This window comes from Hypanus sabinus, chromosome 13, assembly GCF_030144855.1.
Source record: "Hypanus sabinus isolate sHypSab1 chromosome 13, sHypSab1.hap1, whole genome shotgun sequence".
NCBI classification, from domain to species: Eukaryota; Metazoa; Chordata; class Chondrichthyes; order Myliobatiformes; family Dasyatidae; genus Hypanus; species Hypanus sabinus.
Window position 1 is genome coordinate 27727101 of NC_082718.1, and position 13574 is coordinate 27740674.

A 13574-nucleotide genomic window follows, 5' to 3' on the forward strand; every position below is an offset into this window, starting at 1 on the left:
TCCTCCTAGATCACTCACTAGGCACATCTAATAAAGGGAGTCACAAAGAAAGGTCTAAAAGTTCATTTATTATCAAAGCATGTATACAACTCTGAAAATTGTCTTCTCCAGATAGCCATGAAACAAGAAAGAACATGAAAGTTGTTCAGAGAGAAACACCAAACCCAACCTCCACACAAAAGAAAAGAATGGCATCCCGGTCATCAACCCTCCCCCTGCACAAAACGGAACAGGAACATTGACCACAAGATAACCCTCCCTCGCACAAAAAAACAAACAGAATACTAACAGTAAAAACCGTTAGTCTGAAGAAGTTCACAGTCCATAAATGCAATAGTCCAATCCATAACAGCAGAACCGTGATGCCACCCGTCGATATCACTGACATTCATCGAAAGAGAGGGGCACCACATGAGGCAGAGAGGGCTACCTGCCCGCCACCGTGAGCCACACAGCGATAGGCCACTCACAGACTCCTTCTCGGCAGCAATCAAAAGGTCGAACGTCAGCGCAGAAACTCTCGCTCGCCTTCTCCTTTTGCCCGGATGTCCCATTCTTCCTCGATGTTTTAATCGGCAATTAATGGACGCTTTAAATGGCAAAATGGAGTCGAATATCAACTCACGCTCCTTCTCAATGAGACTAGGCAGATTAATAGTTCATTTTTTAACCACAGCATTCTGCCAGGATTGGAATATTCACAAGACTGTAGCCCTCCGTTAGCTCTTTAATTTTTTACCTCAGATCATGACGGCATGTGTCAGGAATTTGGAGTGTAGGTCTAATCCTTTGGCTATGCAATTACTTAGCTCCCACATCAGCAATTCACTGAATGATTAACTTCACTAGGTTGGTACCTTGTGCAGGCTATCTTGGCACAATGTTTAATAAGTCATTTTTCAGTCAGGCTAACTATTTTTCTTTGCTATCTTATTGACTGTTTCACTCGAGTTCAATGTGTAATCGCCATTCTACTTGGTGAAACTCTTAATTATGCCCAGTAATGTTTGCCTATCATTCTTACCAAGTTCTACCAGATGATTCATTCTGAAATAGTTCCATTTGCAGAACAAGTGACAATGGCCTTAAAAGATTTAGTATATAGGATGGCACGTGTACTTATAGGCTCAAGGTAAAAGTCAACATTGTTCTCATGTTAAAAGCAATCAACTGTGGGAATAATGTAATTAATGCCTCCCTTACAGTCGTGACACGGAAGTTTTGGGTTATGTTGTACACTCTTACAATTCGAATGTCTTTACATATCTGAGTCTGTGACTTATGAAGGTATATCGAGGAATTTAAGGTGGGGGAATATATGGGAGGCAGGGTTTAAGGGTCGGCACAGCATTGTGGGCTGAAGGGCCTGTACTGTGCTGTACTATTCTATGTTCTATTAAACAGCCCACATTGACAGTATGGCATATAACCCTCTAGATGCTGCACTGTACTGTGATTTAGAGGGCAAATTGAACCAAGGCCTACTCTATTGGTTCATCAAAGAGAAAAAGGAAGTTGAAGGTGTGGAGGTCAATGAGACTAGGCAGATTAATAGCTTAATTTTCTAAATGTCTCAATGGACGAGATGGGGCAAGTGGTCTATTTCTGTACTGTAGCATTCTATAGCTTTCTAAAACCAGTCAGTGGGAATCAAAGACAAATTGTCCACAGGCTGGAAATGGGAAAGCAGAAACTTTCCAACAACTTCTAGATGTTGGAATCTGGAGCCACACACAAGATGCTAGAGGAACTCATGGAGTCAGGCAGCATCAGTGGAGGGAAATGGCCTGTCAATGTTTTGGACTAACCTAAAAATGGAAGGTTTGAGCTGCAAGAGTTTGGATAAGCTGGGGCTTTTTTAGACCACAAAGGAGTAGAATGAGGCCATTCGGCCCATCGAGCCTGCTCTGCCAGAAGTAGATTCCAGGCGTGCAACACAAGGTTCCCGGGATCGTGCAGTTGATATATCACCAACTCTCTCTCTCTGGGATTGTGTACTACTACACGTTCCTTAAAATTTGGCGAAGTTCTGCATAAAACTGAAAAATTCATCAATCAGCTTATGAAGGCACATCAGCAACGATAAACGGAAGCACGTGTACTCCTGCAGGAGGATAAGCGGTGAGTGCAGAGAGGCAGATAAAATCATGAGGGGCATAGCTAAGGAGAATGGTCACTGTTACTTCCCCCTGTTGGCTCTAGTCTAGGGGTAAAAGCAAGTGCACCCTCTGTGTGATGCGTTGTTCGTGACGCGTGAAGGATAAGACAGACACCGTATATTTACACGTATTTACAGAAGTGACAGAGGACAACCAAATCCAAAATAATAAAACACGTAGGACAACTAGCGCAATTCTCTAACAGTCGACTCTCCCGCTTCCCTGGTGCCGGCTTTTTTAAAAAACTGCGCTCTCCAAATCCCGATTGGAGAAGTCCCGCCGAGGAGGCGGGTCCTGCAGGGCTCCAAATCCCGATTGGAGAAGTCCCGCCGAGGAGGCGGGTCCAGCAGGGCTCCAAATCCCGATTGGAGAAGTCCCGCCGAGGAGGCGGGTCCAGCAGGGCTCCAAATCCCGATTGGAGAAGTCCCGCCGAGGAGGCGGGTCCAGCAGGGCTCCAAATCCCGATTGGAAAGTCCCGCCGAGGAGGCGGGTCCAGCAGGGCTCCAAATCCCGATTGGAGAAGTCCCGCCGAGGAGGCGGGTCCAGCAGGGCTCCAAATCCCGATTGGAGAAGTCCCGCCGAGGAGGCGGGTCCAGCAGGGCTCCAAATCCCGATTGGAGAAGTCCCGCCGAGGAGGCGGGTCCAGCAGGGCTCCAAATCCCGATTGGAGAAGTCCCGCCGAGGAGGCGGGCCCAGCAGGGCTCCAAATCCCGATTGGAGAAGTCCCGCCGAGGAGGCGGGTCCAGCAGGGCTCCAAATCCCGATTGGAAAGTCCCGCCGAGGAGGCGGGTCCAGCAGGGCTCCAAATCCCGATTGGAGAAGTCCCGCCGAGGAGGCGGGTCCAGCAGGGCTCCAAATCCCGATTGGAGAAGTCCCGCCGAGGAGGCGGGTCCAGCAGGGCTCCAAATCCCGATTGGAGAAGTCCTGCCGAGGAGGCGGGTCCAGCAGGGCTCCAAATCTCGATTGGAGAAGTCCCGCCGAGGAGGCGGGTCCAGCAGGACTCCAAATCCCGATTGGAGAAGTCCTGCCGAGGAGGCGGGTCCAGCAGGGCTCCTAATGGAGATTGACAGCGGCTCGGCACACCTGAAACAGCTGGATGCCAAGAGAGAGAGGGAGAACGGTAAGGACACGGGCGGCGTGCGCACACAAATTTTCCCCAGAGTACCAGAGTTCAGAACCGGAGACCAGTCCTGAAGAAGGGTCTTGGCCTGAAACGTTGACTATATTCTTTTCCATCGATGCTGCCCGGCCTGCTGAGTCACTCCAGCATTTTGTATGCGTTGCTTGGATTTCCAGCATCTGCAGATTTTCTCTTGTTTGGGCTTAGGTTTCAGGTGAGAGAGGAAAGATTTAAATAAGGCAAAATTCTCACACATGTGGAACGGGCTGCCAGAGGAATTGGTGGAGGTGGGTGCTATTATGACACCTATGTGGCATTTGGACAAGTATGTGGGCAGTAAAGTGTGGGCAGATATGGGGCAAATGTAAACGAATAGCACTAGGCGACTTGGTTAGCATGGACAGGTTGGGCCAAAAGGGCCTGTTTCTGTCCTGTTTGTTTCTGTGTCTCTTTGATTCTCCATCACACTGCATCTTCATTTGGGACAAAGCCTTGCAATATCTTCCACAACAGCACAGTGGGTGTAGCCAACAGAAGCACTAGTTCAAGAAGCTAGTTCATGTGGAGTGACGCATAATGGCTGCGATCACAGATCAGGGTTCGATTCCTGCCCTAGCTGTGATAGAGGTTTGCAAGATTATGAGAGGCACAAGTGGAGTGGGCAGAGAGTATCTGCTTCCCAGGGTTGAAACATCTAATACCAGAGGGCTTACATTGGAGTTGAGAGGGGATCTGTTCAAGGGAGAAGTGAGGGGTAAGTTTTATTACTCAGAGAGTGGTGGATGCCTGGAATGTACTGCCCGGTATGGTGGTAGAGACAAATACATTAGAGACTTTTAAGAGATGTTTGGATAGGCACATGAATGAAGGGAAAATGGAGGGATATGGACATGGTGTAGATTGGAGGGATTAGCGTTTGGGTGTTTTTGATTTACTTTTTAGCTGGTTTGGCACATCATTGTGGGCTGAAGGGCCTGTTCCTGAGCTGTACTCTTCTATGTTCTATATCCACAATCATAAAGACAGGAGGCTCTGCAGGTGCTGGAAATTCAGCGAAACATACACATGACGCTGGAGGAGCTCAGCAGGTCAGGCAGCGTGTGTGGATGGGAATAAACAGTCGACGTTTCAAGGTGAGAAAACTTTATCAGGACTGGAAAGGAAGGGGGATGAAGCTAGAAAAATTCTAGACTTCTAGCCGTCCCTCTTCCTTTCCAGGACTGATGAATGGTCTTGGCATGAAACTTCATCTGTTTATTCCTCCCCAGAGATGCTGCCCAACCTGCTGAGTTCCAAAAGCATTTTGTGTGTGCAGCTCACCATTACTGAAATAGGGAATAAATGCTGCACTGATTTGGCATTGTTAACAAATGGAGCTGTGGCCAACATTTAATCCTTCAGAAACCAGCTATTAAAAAAAATTCCAAACTGAATAACCGGAGTTTTATTTAGACCATAAGATCATAAGAAAAAAGGGCAGAATTAGGCCATTCAGCCCACCAAATCTTCTCACTATTCTATCATGGCTGATTTATTATCCCTCTCAACCCCATCCTCCTTCCTTTCCCACCCCCATAACCTCTGACGTCTTAACTAGTCCAGAACCCTGAAAGCCCAAGCCAACATTAATATGTAAATGGGTCAGTGGTTGGTAAGGAATTTGTGGGCTGAAGGGTTAATTTTCATGCCTTATCACTCTCCATAACTATAGAATGCCAAACCCCCTTGACTTCTTGTACATAGAATCAACTGCATTTATCTATTGCCTATCACAGCAATCCAGACACTTTACGGACAATGAAAACAGTAAAGTATTTCAGTGCAGCTACTGACCTAACAGAGAAATCAGAGACAACTTGGACATAGCATCTCCCACAAATAGAAGTATGACAGCGATAACCTGATTCTTGTGCACAGCAAGAGCCCACAAAGTGTAACTATGGTCATAACCAAATAATAAGACAAGACATAGAAGCAGAGTTCAGCTTTTTGGCCTACTGAGTCTGCTTCATCATTCGGTTATGGCTGATTTATTTCCCCTCTCAACTCCAATCTTCTGTTGTCTCCCCATAACCTCTGAAACCTTACTAATCAATAACCTATCAACCTCCACTTTAAATATGCTCAATAACTTGGCCCTAAAATTGTGTTTGTAGGAAGCTGAGGTTTGCAAAATGCTATAGACACAACTATTTCTGTCTGATTATTAACGTTTGGAAGATGTCATCAGTTGTGGAGTACATTTTGTGATTGATTAAGGTCAATGAAAAGTAAAAGAAACCTGCAGATGCTGGAAACTTGACATAAAATAGAAATTGATGGAAAAACTGGACAGGAAGGGTGACATCTGCAGAAAGAGGCTGAATAGATTACTACTTTATTCCCTGGAGTAGTAAAGAGTGAGGGAAGATTTGATAGAGGTATACAAAATTATGAAGAGCAAAGATAGGGTAAACTAGAGGTCATGGGTTAAGGGTGAAAGGTGAAGTGGTTAAGGAAAACATGAGGGAGAACTTCATCACTTCAAAGGTTGGTGAGAGAGTGGAACGAGCTACCAGTGGAAGTGGTGGATGCAGGTTCGATCTCAACGTTTAAGAGACATTTGGACAGGTACATGGATATGAGGGGTATGGAGAGCTATGGTCAGGGTCTAGGCAGCATAATAGTTCGGGACTGACTAGATGAGCCAAAGGTTGTAGTGCTCTATGACTCTAAGACCATTTTCCAGAAGTTGGAAAGAGCGAAAAATAAGAAAAACAAAACTGAAAGCCGTATATTGACGATAAACCTTCACTTTGGGAAATTGGATTTTCCTAAAATCTTTCTCAGTCCTCTATTTTATGATGATTGGAGCCTCAGACTGGCGCCTCTGCCTTTACATTCTCACAGCTGGACTGATGACAGTAGTGTGGAGTTCCCCCATCGGTATCTTCAAGGTCTCACTCCAGTGATTTTTGGAATTAAGATCATGTCCTTGCTCTTTCCTCAATATTTCACTGTAGGAAAGGAAGCCCATCCTCCTTCCACAAAGGATTCGTGGAAAGACTTTCCTGATCTCTCTGCCCCGAACTCGCCTTTAATCCCTGGGGCCATCTTTTCCTCACAGCTTCCTTTTCCCATGCTTGATGCAGAGGAAAAAACAAAATTGGTGAATTCCAATCGAAATGAAATGATCTTTTACAAGAACCATTCAGAAATACTTACTTCTGCTCTTAGGGGTGTGAGTGCATAGTTACCAAAGGCACCTGGAAAAACAGATCCATTATTTTGTTGAAAGTGGTGTCAGAGGTGTATAGGGTTGTCAAGAGAGCACTTGGCCCATTGGCCTTCAAAAATCAGTCCAAATCCAGCTACTCTGTCACCAATTCCTCTGTCCACAAGCTTCAAAGTGGCCACCATCACCCCTGTACTAAGGAACTCCACGCTCTTTGGAACTAAGCAACTACCACCCAGTGGCATTGAGGCCAATTTTCATGAAGCACTTCGAATGACTGGTAATGGCATTTATCAAAAACTCCATTCCTGCCACACTGGACACTCACCATTATGCTTACTGACAGAACCTCTCTACAACAGATACCATAGCAGCTGTCATGCCCTTGGCCCCGACAAACCTAGAAAACAAGGACACTGATGTCAGAATGCTGTTTCTGGATTTCAGTTTGGCATTCGACGCTATTGTCCCACAGACCTTGGTGAACAAACTCCTACTCCCTGGTCTAAATACACAACTGTGCAACTGGATGTAGGACTTCCTAACCAACTGACCTCAGATAGTCAGGCTGCACAAGCGCTTCTCCCTCGCCATCATCCTCAACACGGATGTGTGCTGAGCCCATTGCCGTACACTCTGTTCACACATGACTGCATGGCCAGACACCTAAGTAATCCCCCTGTCAAGTTTGCCGATGACATGACAGTGGTGGGGCTCATCACCAACAACAACAAGCCGGCCCACAGAGAGGAAGTGGAAGAGCTCGAGGCCTGGTGCCAAGCAAATAACCTTTTTGCCAATGTCAGCAAGACAAAGGAGATGGTTATTGACTTCAGGAGAACTTGCACTCACACACTCACACCCGTCTTTACATCGGCAGCACAGCAGTAGAATCTGTGAGCAGCTTCAAACTCCTGGGAGTGCACATCTCGTACGACCTTTCATGTTACCAGGACTCATTCTACACAATCAGTTAAACTCACTAATGCCTCTGCTTTCTGAGGAGGCTGAAGAGACCTGGACTTTGCACATCTATTCTCAAGTCTTTCTACAGATGTGCAATAGAGAGCATCCTGACAGTCTGCGTCACTGTTTGGTATGGAAACTGCACTGTGGTGGACAGGAAGGCTTTACAACAGGTAGTCAAAACTGCCCAATGCCTCATCAGCACCAGCCTACATGCCTTCAAAGACATACTGTATAAAGAAAGGTGCTGAAATAGAACCAGTAACATCATGAAGGATCCCACCCGCCCTGCTCATGGAATATTTGTCCCACTCCCATCAGGGAGGAGGTTAGATAGCATCCACGGCAGGACCACCAAACTCAAAAACAGTTACTTATCCCAAGCAGTAAGGCTGATCAACACTTCCACCCACTAGCCCACCCCTCCACACCTCGAACCACCACTACTTTATCATTTCCTGCCAGTCACCTTATGTACAGACGCTCCCAAACACGAGAAAATCAGCAGATGCTGATTGTCCAGAGCAACACACACAAAACGCTGGAGGAGCTCAGCAGGACAGGCAGCATCTATGGAAAAGAGAAATCAGTTGACGTTTCAGGCCGAGACCCTTCATCAGGTGTTTCTCAGCCTGAAATGTAGACTGTTTACTGTTTTCCATGGATGCTCACTGGCCTGCTGAGTTCCTCCAGTATTTTGTGTATGTTTGTATATAAGCTATCTTATGTATTTATATTTATTGCGTTTTTATTATTACTGTGTTCTTTATCTTATTGTGGGTATTTTTTGGGCTGCATCGGATCTGGAGTAACAATTATCTCATTCTCCTTTGCACTTGTGTACTGGAAATGACATTAAACAATCTAGGTTTCCCAGCTCCCAGACCTTGCACCTTATGGGCGCTGCAGTAGAGAGCTGGTTAGTGCAATGTTATTCCAACTCGGGGTGTTGGAGTTCAGAGTTCAATTCCGGCGTCCTCTGTAAGGAGCCTCTGTACAGTTCCCCCTCCCCTTAGAATGTGTGGGTTTCCCCCGAGTGCTCCAGTTCGCTCCCGCAGTCCAAAGATGTACCGGGTAGGTTAATTAGTCATTGGAAACTGCCATATGATTAGGATAGGGTTAAATCGGGGTTGTCTGGGGTTGTTGGGGCAGCACAGATTGAAAGGCTGGAAGGGCCTACTCCATGCTGTATCTCTAAATAAGTAAGAATGACCTCACACAGCGCTCTTTGGAGCAGCGCAGTTGCCTTAGTCTATTACTGAAAGTGCTCCTCCGTTCAGCCAAGGAGGCATGCAGAGGGTGAGAAACTCTGTCCAGAATTGCCAGGATTTTCTGTAGGGTCCTTTGTTCTACCTCAGCCTCCAGTGTGACAATAATAGATCTATAGCACTTCCAGTTCCAGTTCCTCACTCTGCTACCATTCTAGGTTCCGTGGTCCCTCCACCTACCCATACTCTTCTCCTGGTCCCTTCTACTCTTTCCCTCTTCCTACTGACTGTTCTACTGGAACAGGCAGCAATGGTCAATCTAACCATTTCCTCCTTCATAACAATCCTCCATTTTTCTTTCACCCATGGCCCTATCTAAGAGTCTCTTAAGCAACACACGTAAAACACTGAAGGAACTCTACAAGTCAGGCAGTATCAATGAACAGTTTCATGCTGCAATGCTTCATCAGGACTGGAAAGGAAGGAGGCAGAGGCCAGAAAAAGACGGTAGGGGAAAGGGAAGGAGTACAAGCCAGAAGATAAGAGTGAGACCATGCGAAGGGAAAGGTGGGTGGGTGACTGAGGCCACACTCAGGTTGGAGGAACAACACCTTGTATTCTGATTGGGTAGCCTCCAACCTGATTTTTTTAACTTTTGGTAAATTCTCCCCCTCCTCCTTCCCATGTTTTCAATTCTCCACTCTGGCACCCCTCTTACCTCTTCTCCTCATCCTGCTGCTGCCCCTCCTCCTCCCCTTTCTCCCATGGTCCACTGTCCTTTCTTATCAGATTCTTCTTCTTCAGCCCTTTTACTTTTCCCAGCCATCGCCTCCCAGCTTCTTATTTCATCCCGTCCACCTTCCCTCTCACCTTGCCTACAGTGACAACTTGTAAACATGTCCTGCTTACTGTCCATACAGATCAACTCATTACAATAGTGTATTGAGGTAGTAGAAGATAAAACAACTACAGATTACATAATAACGTGGTTCCAGTTGCAGATAAAATACAGTGCAAGGCCTGAAAAACATGGATTGTGAGGTCAAGAGTCCATCTTAGGGAACCATTCAATTGTCTATTAACAGTGGTAGGGAAGCTGTCTTTGAGCTCTTTGTTGGTATGTGCTTTCAAGGTTTGTATCTTCCATCTAATGGGAAAGGAGAGAGGACAGAATGTCTCGAGTGGATGGGGTTTTTGATTATGTCGGCTGCTTTACTGAAGCAGTGAGAAGTATAGACAGAGTCCATAGAAGGAAGACTGATTTCCATGGTGTGCTGTTTCTTGCAGTCATGGGCAGAGTAGTTGTCATAACAAGCCATGATACATGTCTATGGTGCATCATTATAACATAGTGAGGGTTGAATTTCTTTAATCTCCTGAGGAAGTGGAGGTGCTAGTGAGATTTCTTGGCCATGCCGTTAACGTAGCTGGACCAGGACAGGCTTGTTCAAGAGGGCCACAGCCTTGTTGTTGGGGTTGGAGGCTTGTGTGCCTCAATGACCTGGAGAGCCGTGTTGGCTGGAGTCAGGGTTTTATGCTTTGGGTCTTGGTAGGGTCACCCATGCCAAACAGGTCAAAAGGTAGAGACCAGACTATGAGTGATCTACCAGTCCTCCAGGATCAGAGGGCTTCAGCTCAAGGTAAAACAAAACTTATAGAAACAACGATGAAGAAACCTTCTACATCTGAGTGTGCCGGTATTCCTGAGTCTTTACTCGGGACTTGTATAGTTGACAGTAGTGAAAACCAAGAGTGAGCTACTGGCACAATGAAGGAAGCCCTGAACACCGCCAGAGATGGAGGACCTTTGTTGCTGCCCTAAACGCCAATGGCATAATGGACAGTAAGTAAGTAAGTACCAGGGTCAGGCTGTTGGTGATGTTCACTCCTGGGAACTTGAAAGCCTCAACCATCTCAATATCAACACCATTGACAGAGAATTCTGCACCATTCCATTTCCTGAAGTCAATGACCAATGAACACACTTACTTTTAAAAGAATATATACACATTTGTATTGTGCAACATAGGTATCAAAATAACTACAGGTCTGTTTGTCCAACCCATGGACCAAAGTTGCAGGTGAGTGGAATTGAATTCCTCACTTGCAGACTCCAGTCAGTTCGGATTGGCAACAGCATCTCCTCCACAATCACTATTAGCATAGGTGCACCACAAGGATGTGAGCTTAGCCCTCCGATCTGCTTGCTTCAAGCTTATGACTGTGCAGCTCAAATGCCATATTTAATGATGACACCACTGTTGGCCAGATCAAAAGGGGTAACAATCTGGCATATAGGAGGGCGACTGAAAACTTGGCTGAATAGTGCCACAACAATAACCCCTCATTTAACAACAGTAAAACCAATGAGCTGATTATGGCTTATTGGAGGAAAAAACCAGAGGTCCATGAATCATTCTTCATTAGGGCATTGGTGATGGGGGGAGGGGGGGTCAGTAACTTTAAATTACTTGGCATTATCATATCAGAGGATCTGCCCTGGGCTAGCATGTAGTGGCATTCGTAAGAAGGCACAACAGTGCCTCTACTTTCTTCAAGGCTTGTCCAGATTTGGCATGTCAACAAAAACTCTGGCAAACTTCGATAGATGCACAGTGGAGAGTATCCAGGCTGGTTATATCACAGTCTAAGCAGGAACAGAAAAGTCCATAGAAGGTAGGGAAAACAACCCAGTCCTCTGCTAGGAGTGCTGCCACAAGAAAGCAGCATCCACTATCAAGGACCCCACCAATCTAGGCCACACTCTCTTCTCTCTATAGGAGCCTTGGGACCCACACCACCAGGTTCAGGAACAGTTATTATCCTACAACCAATAGACTTCTGAATCAGCGTCGATAACTTCACTCACCCCAACCCTGAACTGATTCCACAAACTATACACGTACTTTCAAGGACTTTGCAACTCATGTTCTCAGTGTTAGTTATTTATTTTTAAAATGTTGGTCTTTTTTTGCACATTGGTCTAGATCTGACTCATTGTTGGTCTACCATATTCTTTTCTTCAAAGGCATCAGGTTATTTAAGTCCCAACTAGCTGTGTCCTATCTTGCATCAAGTCCTGTCGAACCATTACCCCGTCTACACTGGAACCTAGATGAAATGCTTCACTGTTAATGCCCCTCAATCTTTGTTTACAAATCCCCGCCCAGACTGAGCCCTCTTCAAATAATTTTTCCCTGTTTTTTTTTGTTGCAACATCCTCCTATGCTACAAACCATCAAAATATTTGCAAACTCCAATTCTGACTTCGCCGATCTTACTCGTACTATTTGGCCTCCCTATCCTTCTGGCATTGTGCCTGCTGTATTCAAGGACCTAAGCTCTAAAATTCCCTCATTTCACATCTCGACACATCTTGTTCAGCCACTAAGATGCTTACCAAAGTCTCCTTCATGAAGGGTTGGGTCGTCATCTTAATATCTCCTCATGCCTCCGCTTCAGGGTTTGTTTTGTAATGGTCCTGTGAAGTACCTTGGCCTCTTTTCTTCTTTAAGCCACTAAGTAAGTGTGTATTTTGAGCCAGGGCCCTTCATTGAAGTTGAGATGAAGGGTCTCAAACTGAAATATTGACAGTCCATTTCTCTCAATTGCCACTGCCTGATCTGCTGAGTTCCTCTGGTGGCCGTGCATCATTAGGAAGTTGAAGAGGTTTGGTATGTCACCAAAAACACTCACAAATCTCTACAGTTGTACCATGGAGAGCATTCCAACTGGCTGCATCACCATAAGGTACCGGGGTGGTGGGGGTGCTGGCGGCTACTGAACAGGATTGAAGTAAGCTGTAGAGAGTTGTAAACTTAGCCAGCTCCATCATGGGCCTATCCTCTGTAGCATCCAGGACTAATTGAAGGAGCGGCGCCTCAGAAAAAGGGTGTCCATCAGTGGAGGCCCCAACCACCCAGGTCATGACCTTTACTCGCAGCTTCTTCGCCTCTGCCATTCAGTTTCTGAATGGACGTTGAATCCATGAACGCTACCTCACTACTTTTTAAATTGTTACTTTTGCTCTAATTATTTAACTAATATACAATATATATTTACTGTAATCCACATTTTTTTCCTGTTATTATGTATTGCATTGTACTGTGGCTGCAAAGAACAAATTTCATGACGTGTTGGTGATACCTGATTTTGTTTCTGTTTGTTTTTGTTGCTCCAGACTGCAGCATCTGCTGTCTCTCGTGTCTACCTCTGTTCTCATTGTTACTTTTTATCTGCCCTTTTTTGCACACTGATTGCTTGTCTGTCTTCATTTAATCAGAATCAGAATCAGGTTTAATATAACCTGTCAGTACTGATACAAACAGGAATGGCTGGTTGTCTGAAATAGTTCAATTTAGCATTGTTTATATTGGGTTTCATCAGGAAAAATGTAAAGAGATTATACTGGGAGCATTGTTGGTTAGAGTTGGTTTCACTCTAGCCAGACTGCTGATAAAATCTACATAGAGGCATAGAAAAGTACAGCATAGAAACATCTCGTCTACGTCGAATGGTTTAAACTGTGTTCTCCCATCGACCATAGCCTCCATAATTCTAACATTCATTTGCCAGTCTAAACAACTCTTACATTTTGAAATTGAGCTTTGCTGCACCACTTGGGTTGGCAGCTCATTTCACAACTCTCATGACCCTCTGAGTGAAGAAATTTCCCATCAAATTCCCTTTAAACTTTTCACCTTTTGCACTTAACCAATGACATCTAGTTGTAGTCCCACCCAACCTCTGTGGAAAAAAGCCTGCTTGTGTTTACCCTATCTATACCCCTCATAATTTTGTATACAGTACTCTATCAAATCTTCTCTCAGCCTTCCATGTTCCAATGAATAAAGTCCTAACCTATTCAATCTTTCCTTATAACTCAGGTCCTCCAGACCCAGCAACAT

The 13574-nt window shown here is 45.4% G+C and overlaps 1 protein-coding gene across 1 annotated transcript in view; it reads left to right on the forward strand.

Moving 5' to 3' along the window:
• Positions 1–10406: 10406 nt before the first annotated feature.
• LOC132403735 (uncharacterized) overlaps positions 10407–13574 on the forward strand; it is a 65889-nt gene continuing 62721 nt past the window's right edge. Inside the window, exon 1 of the mRNA XM_059987373.1 lies at positions 10407–10518. The gene's annotated coding sequence lies outside the window, so the exon portion shown is untranslated. The remainder of the gene's footprint in view (positions 10519–13574) is intronic.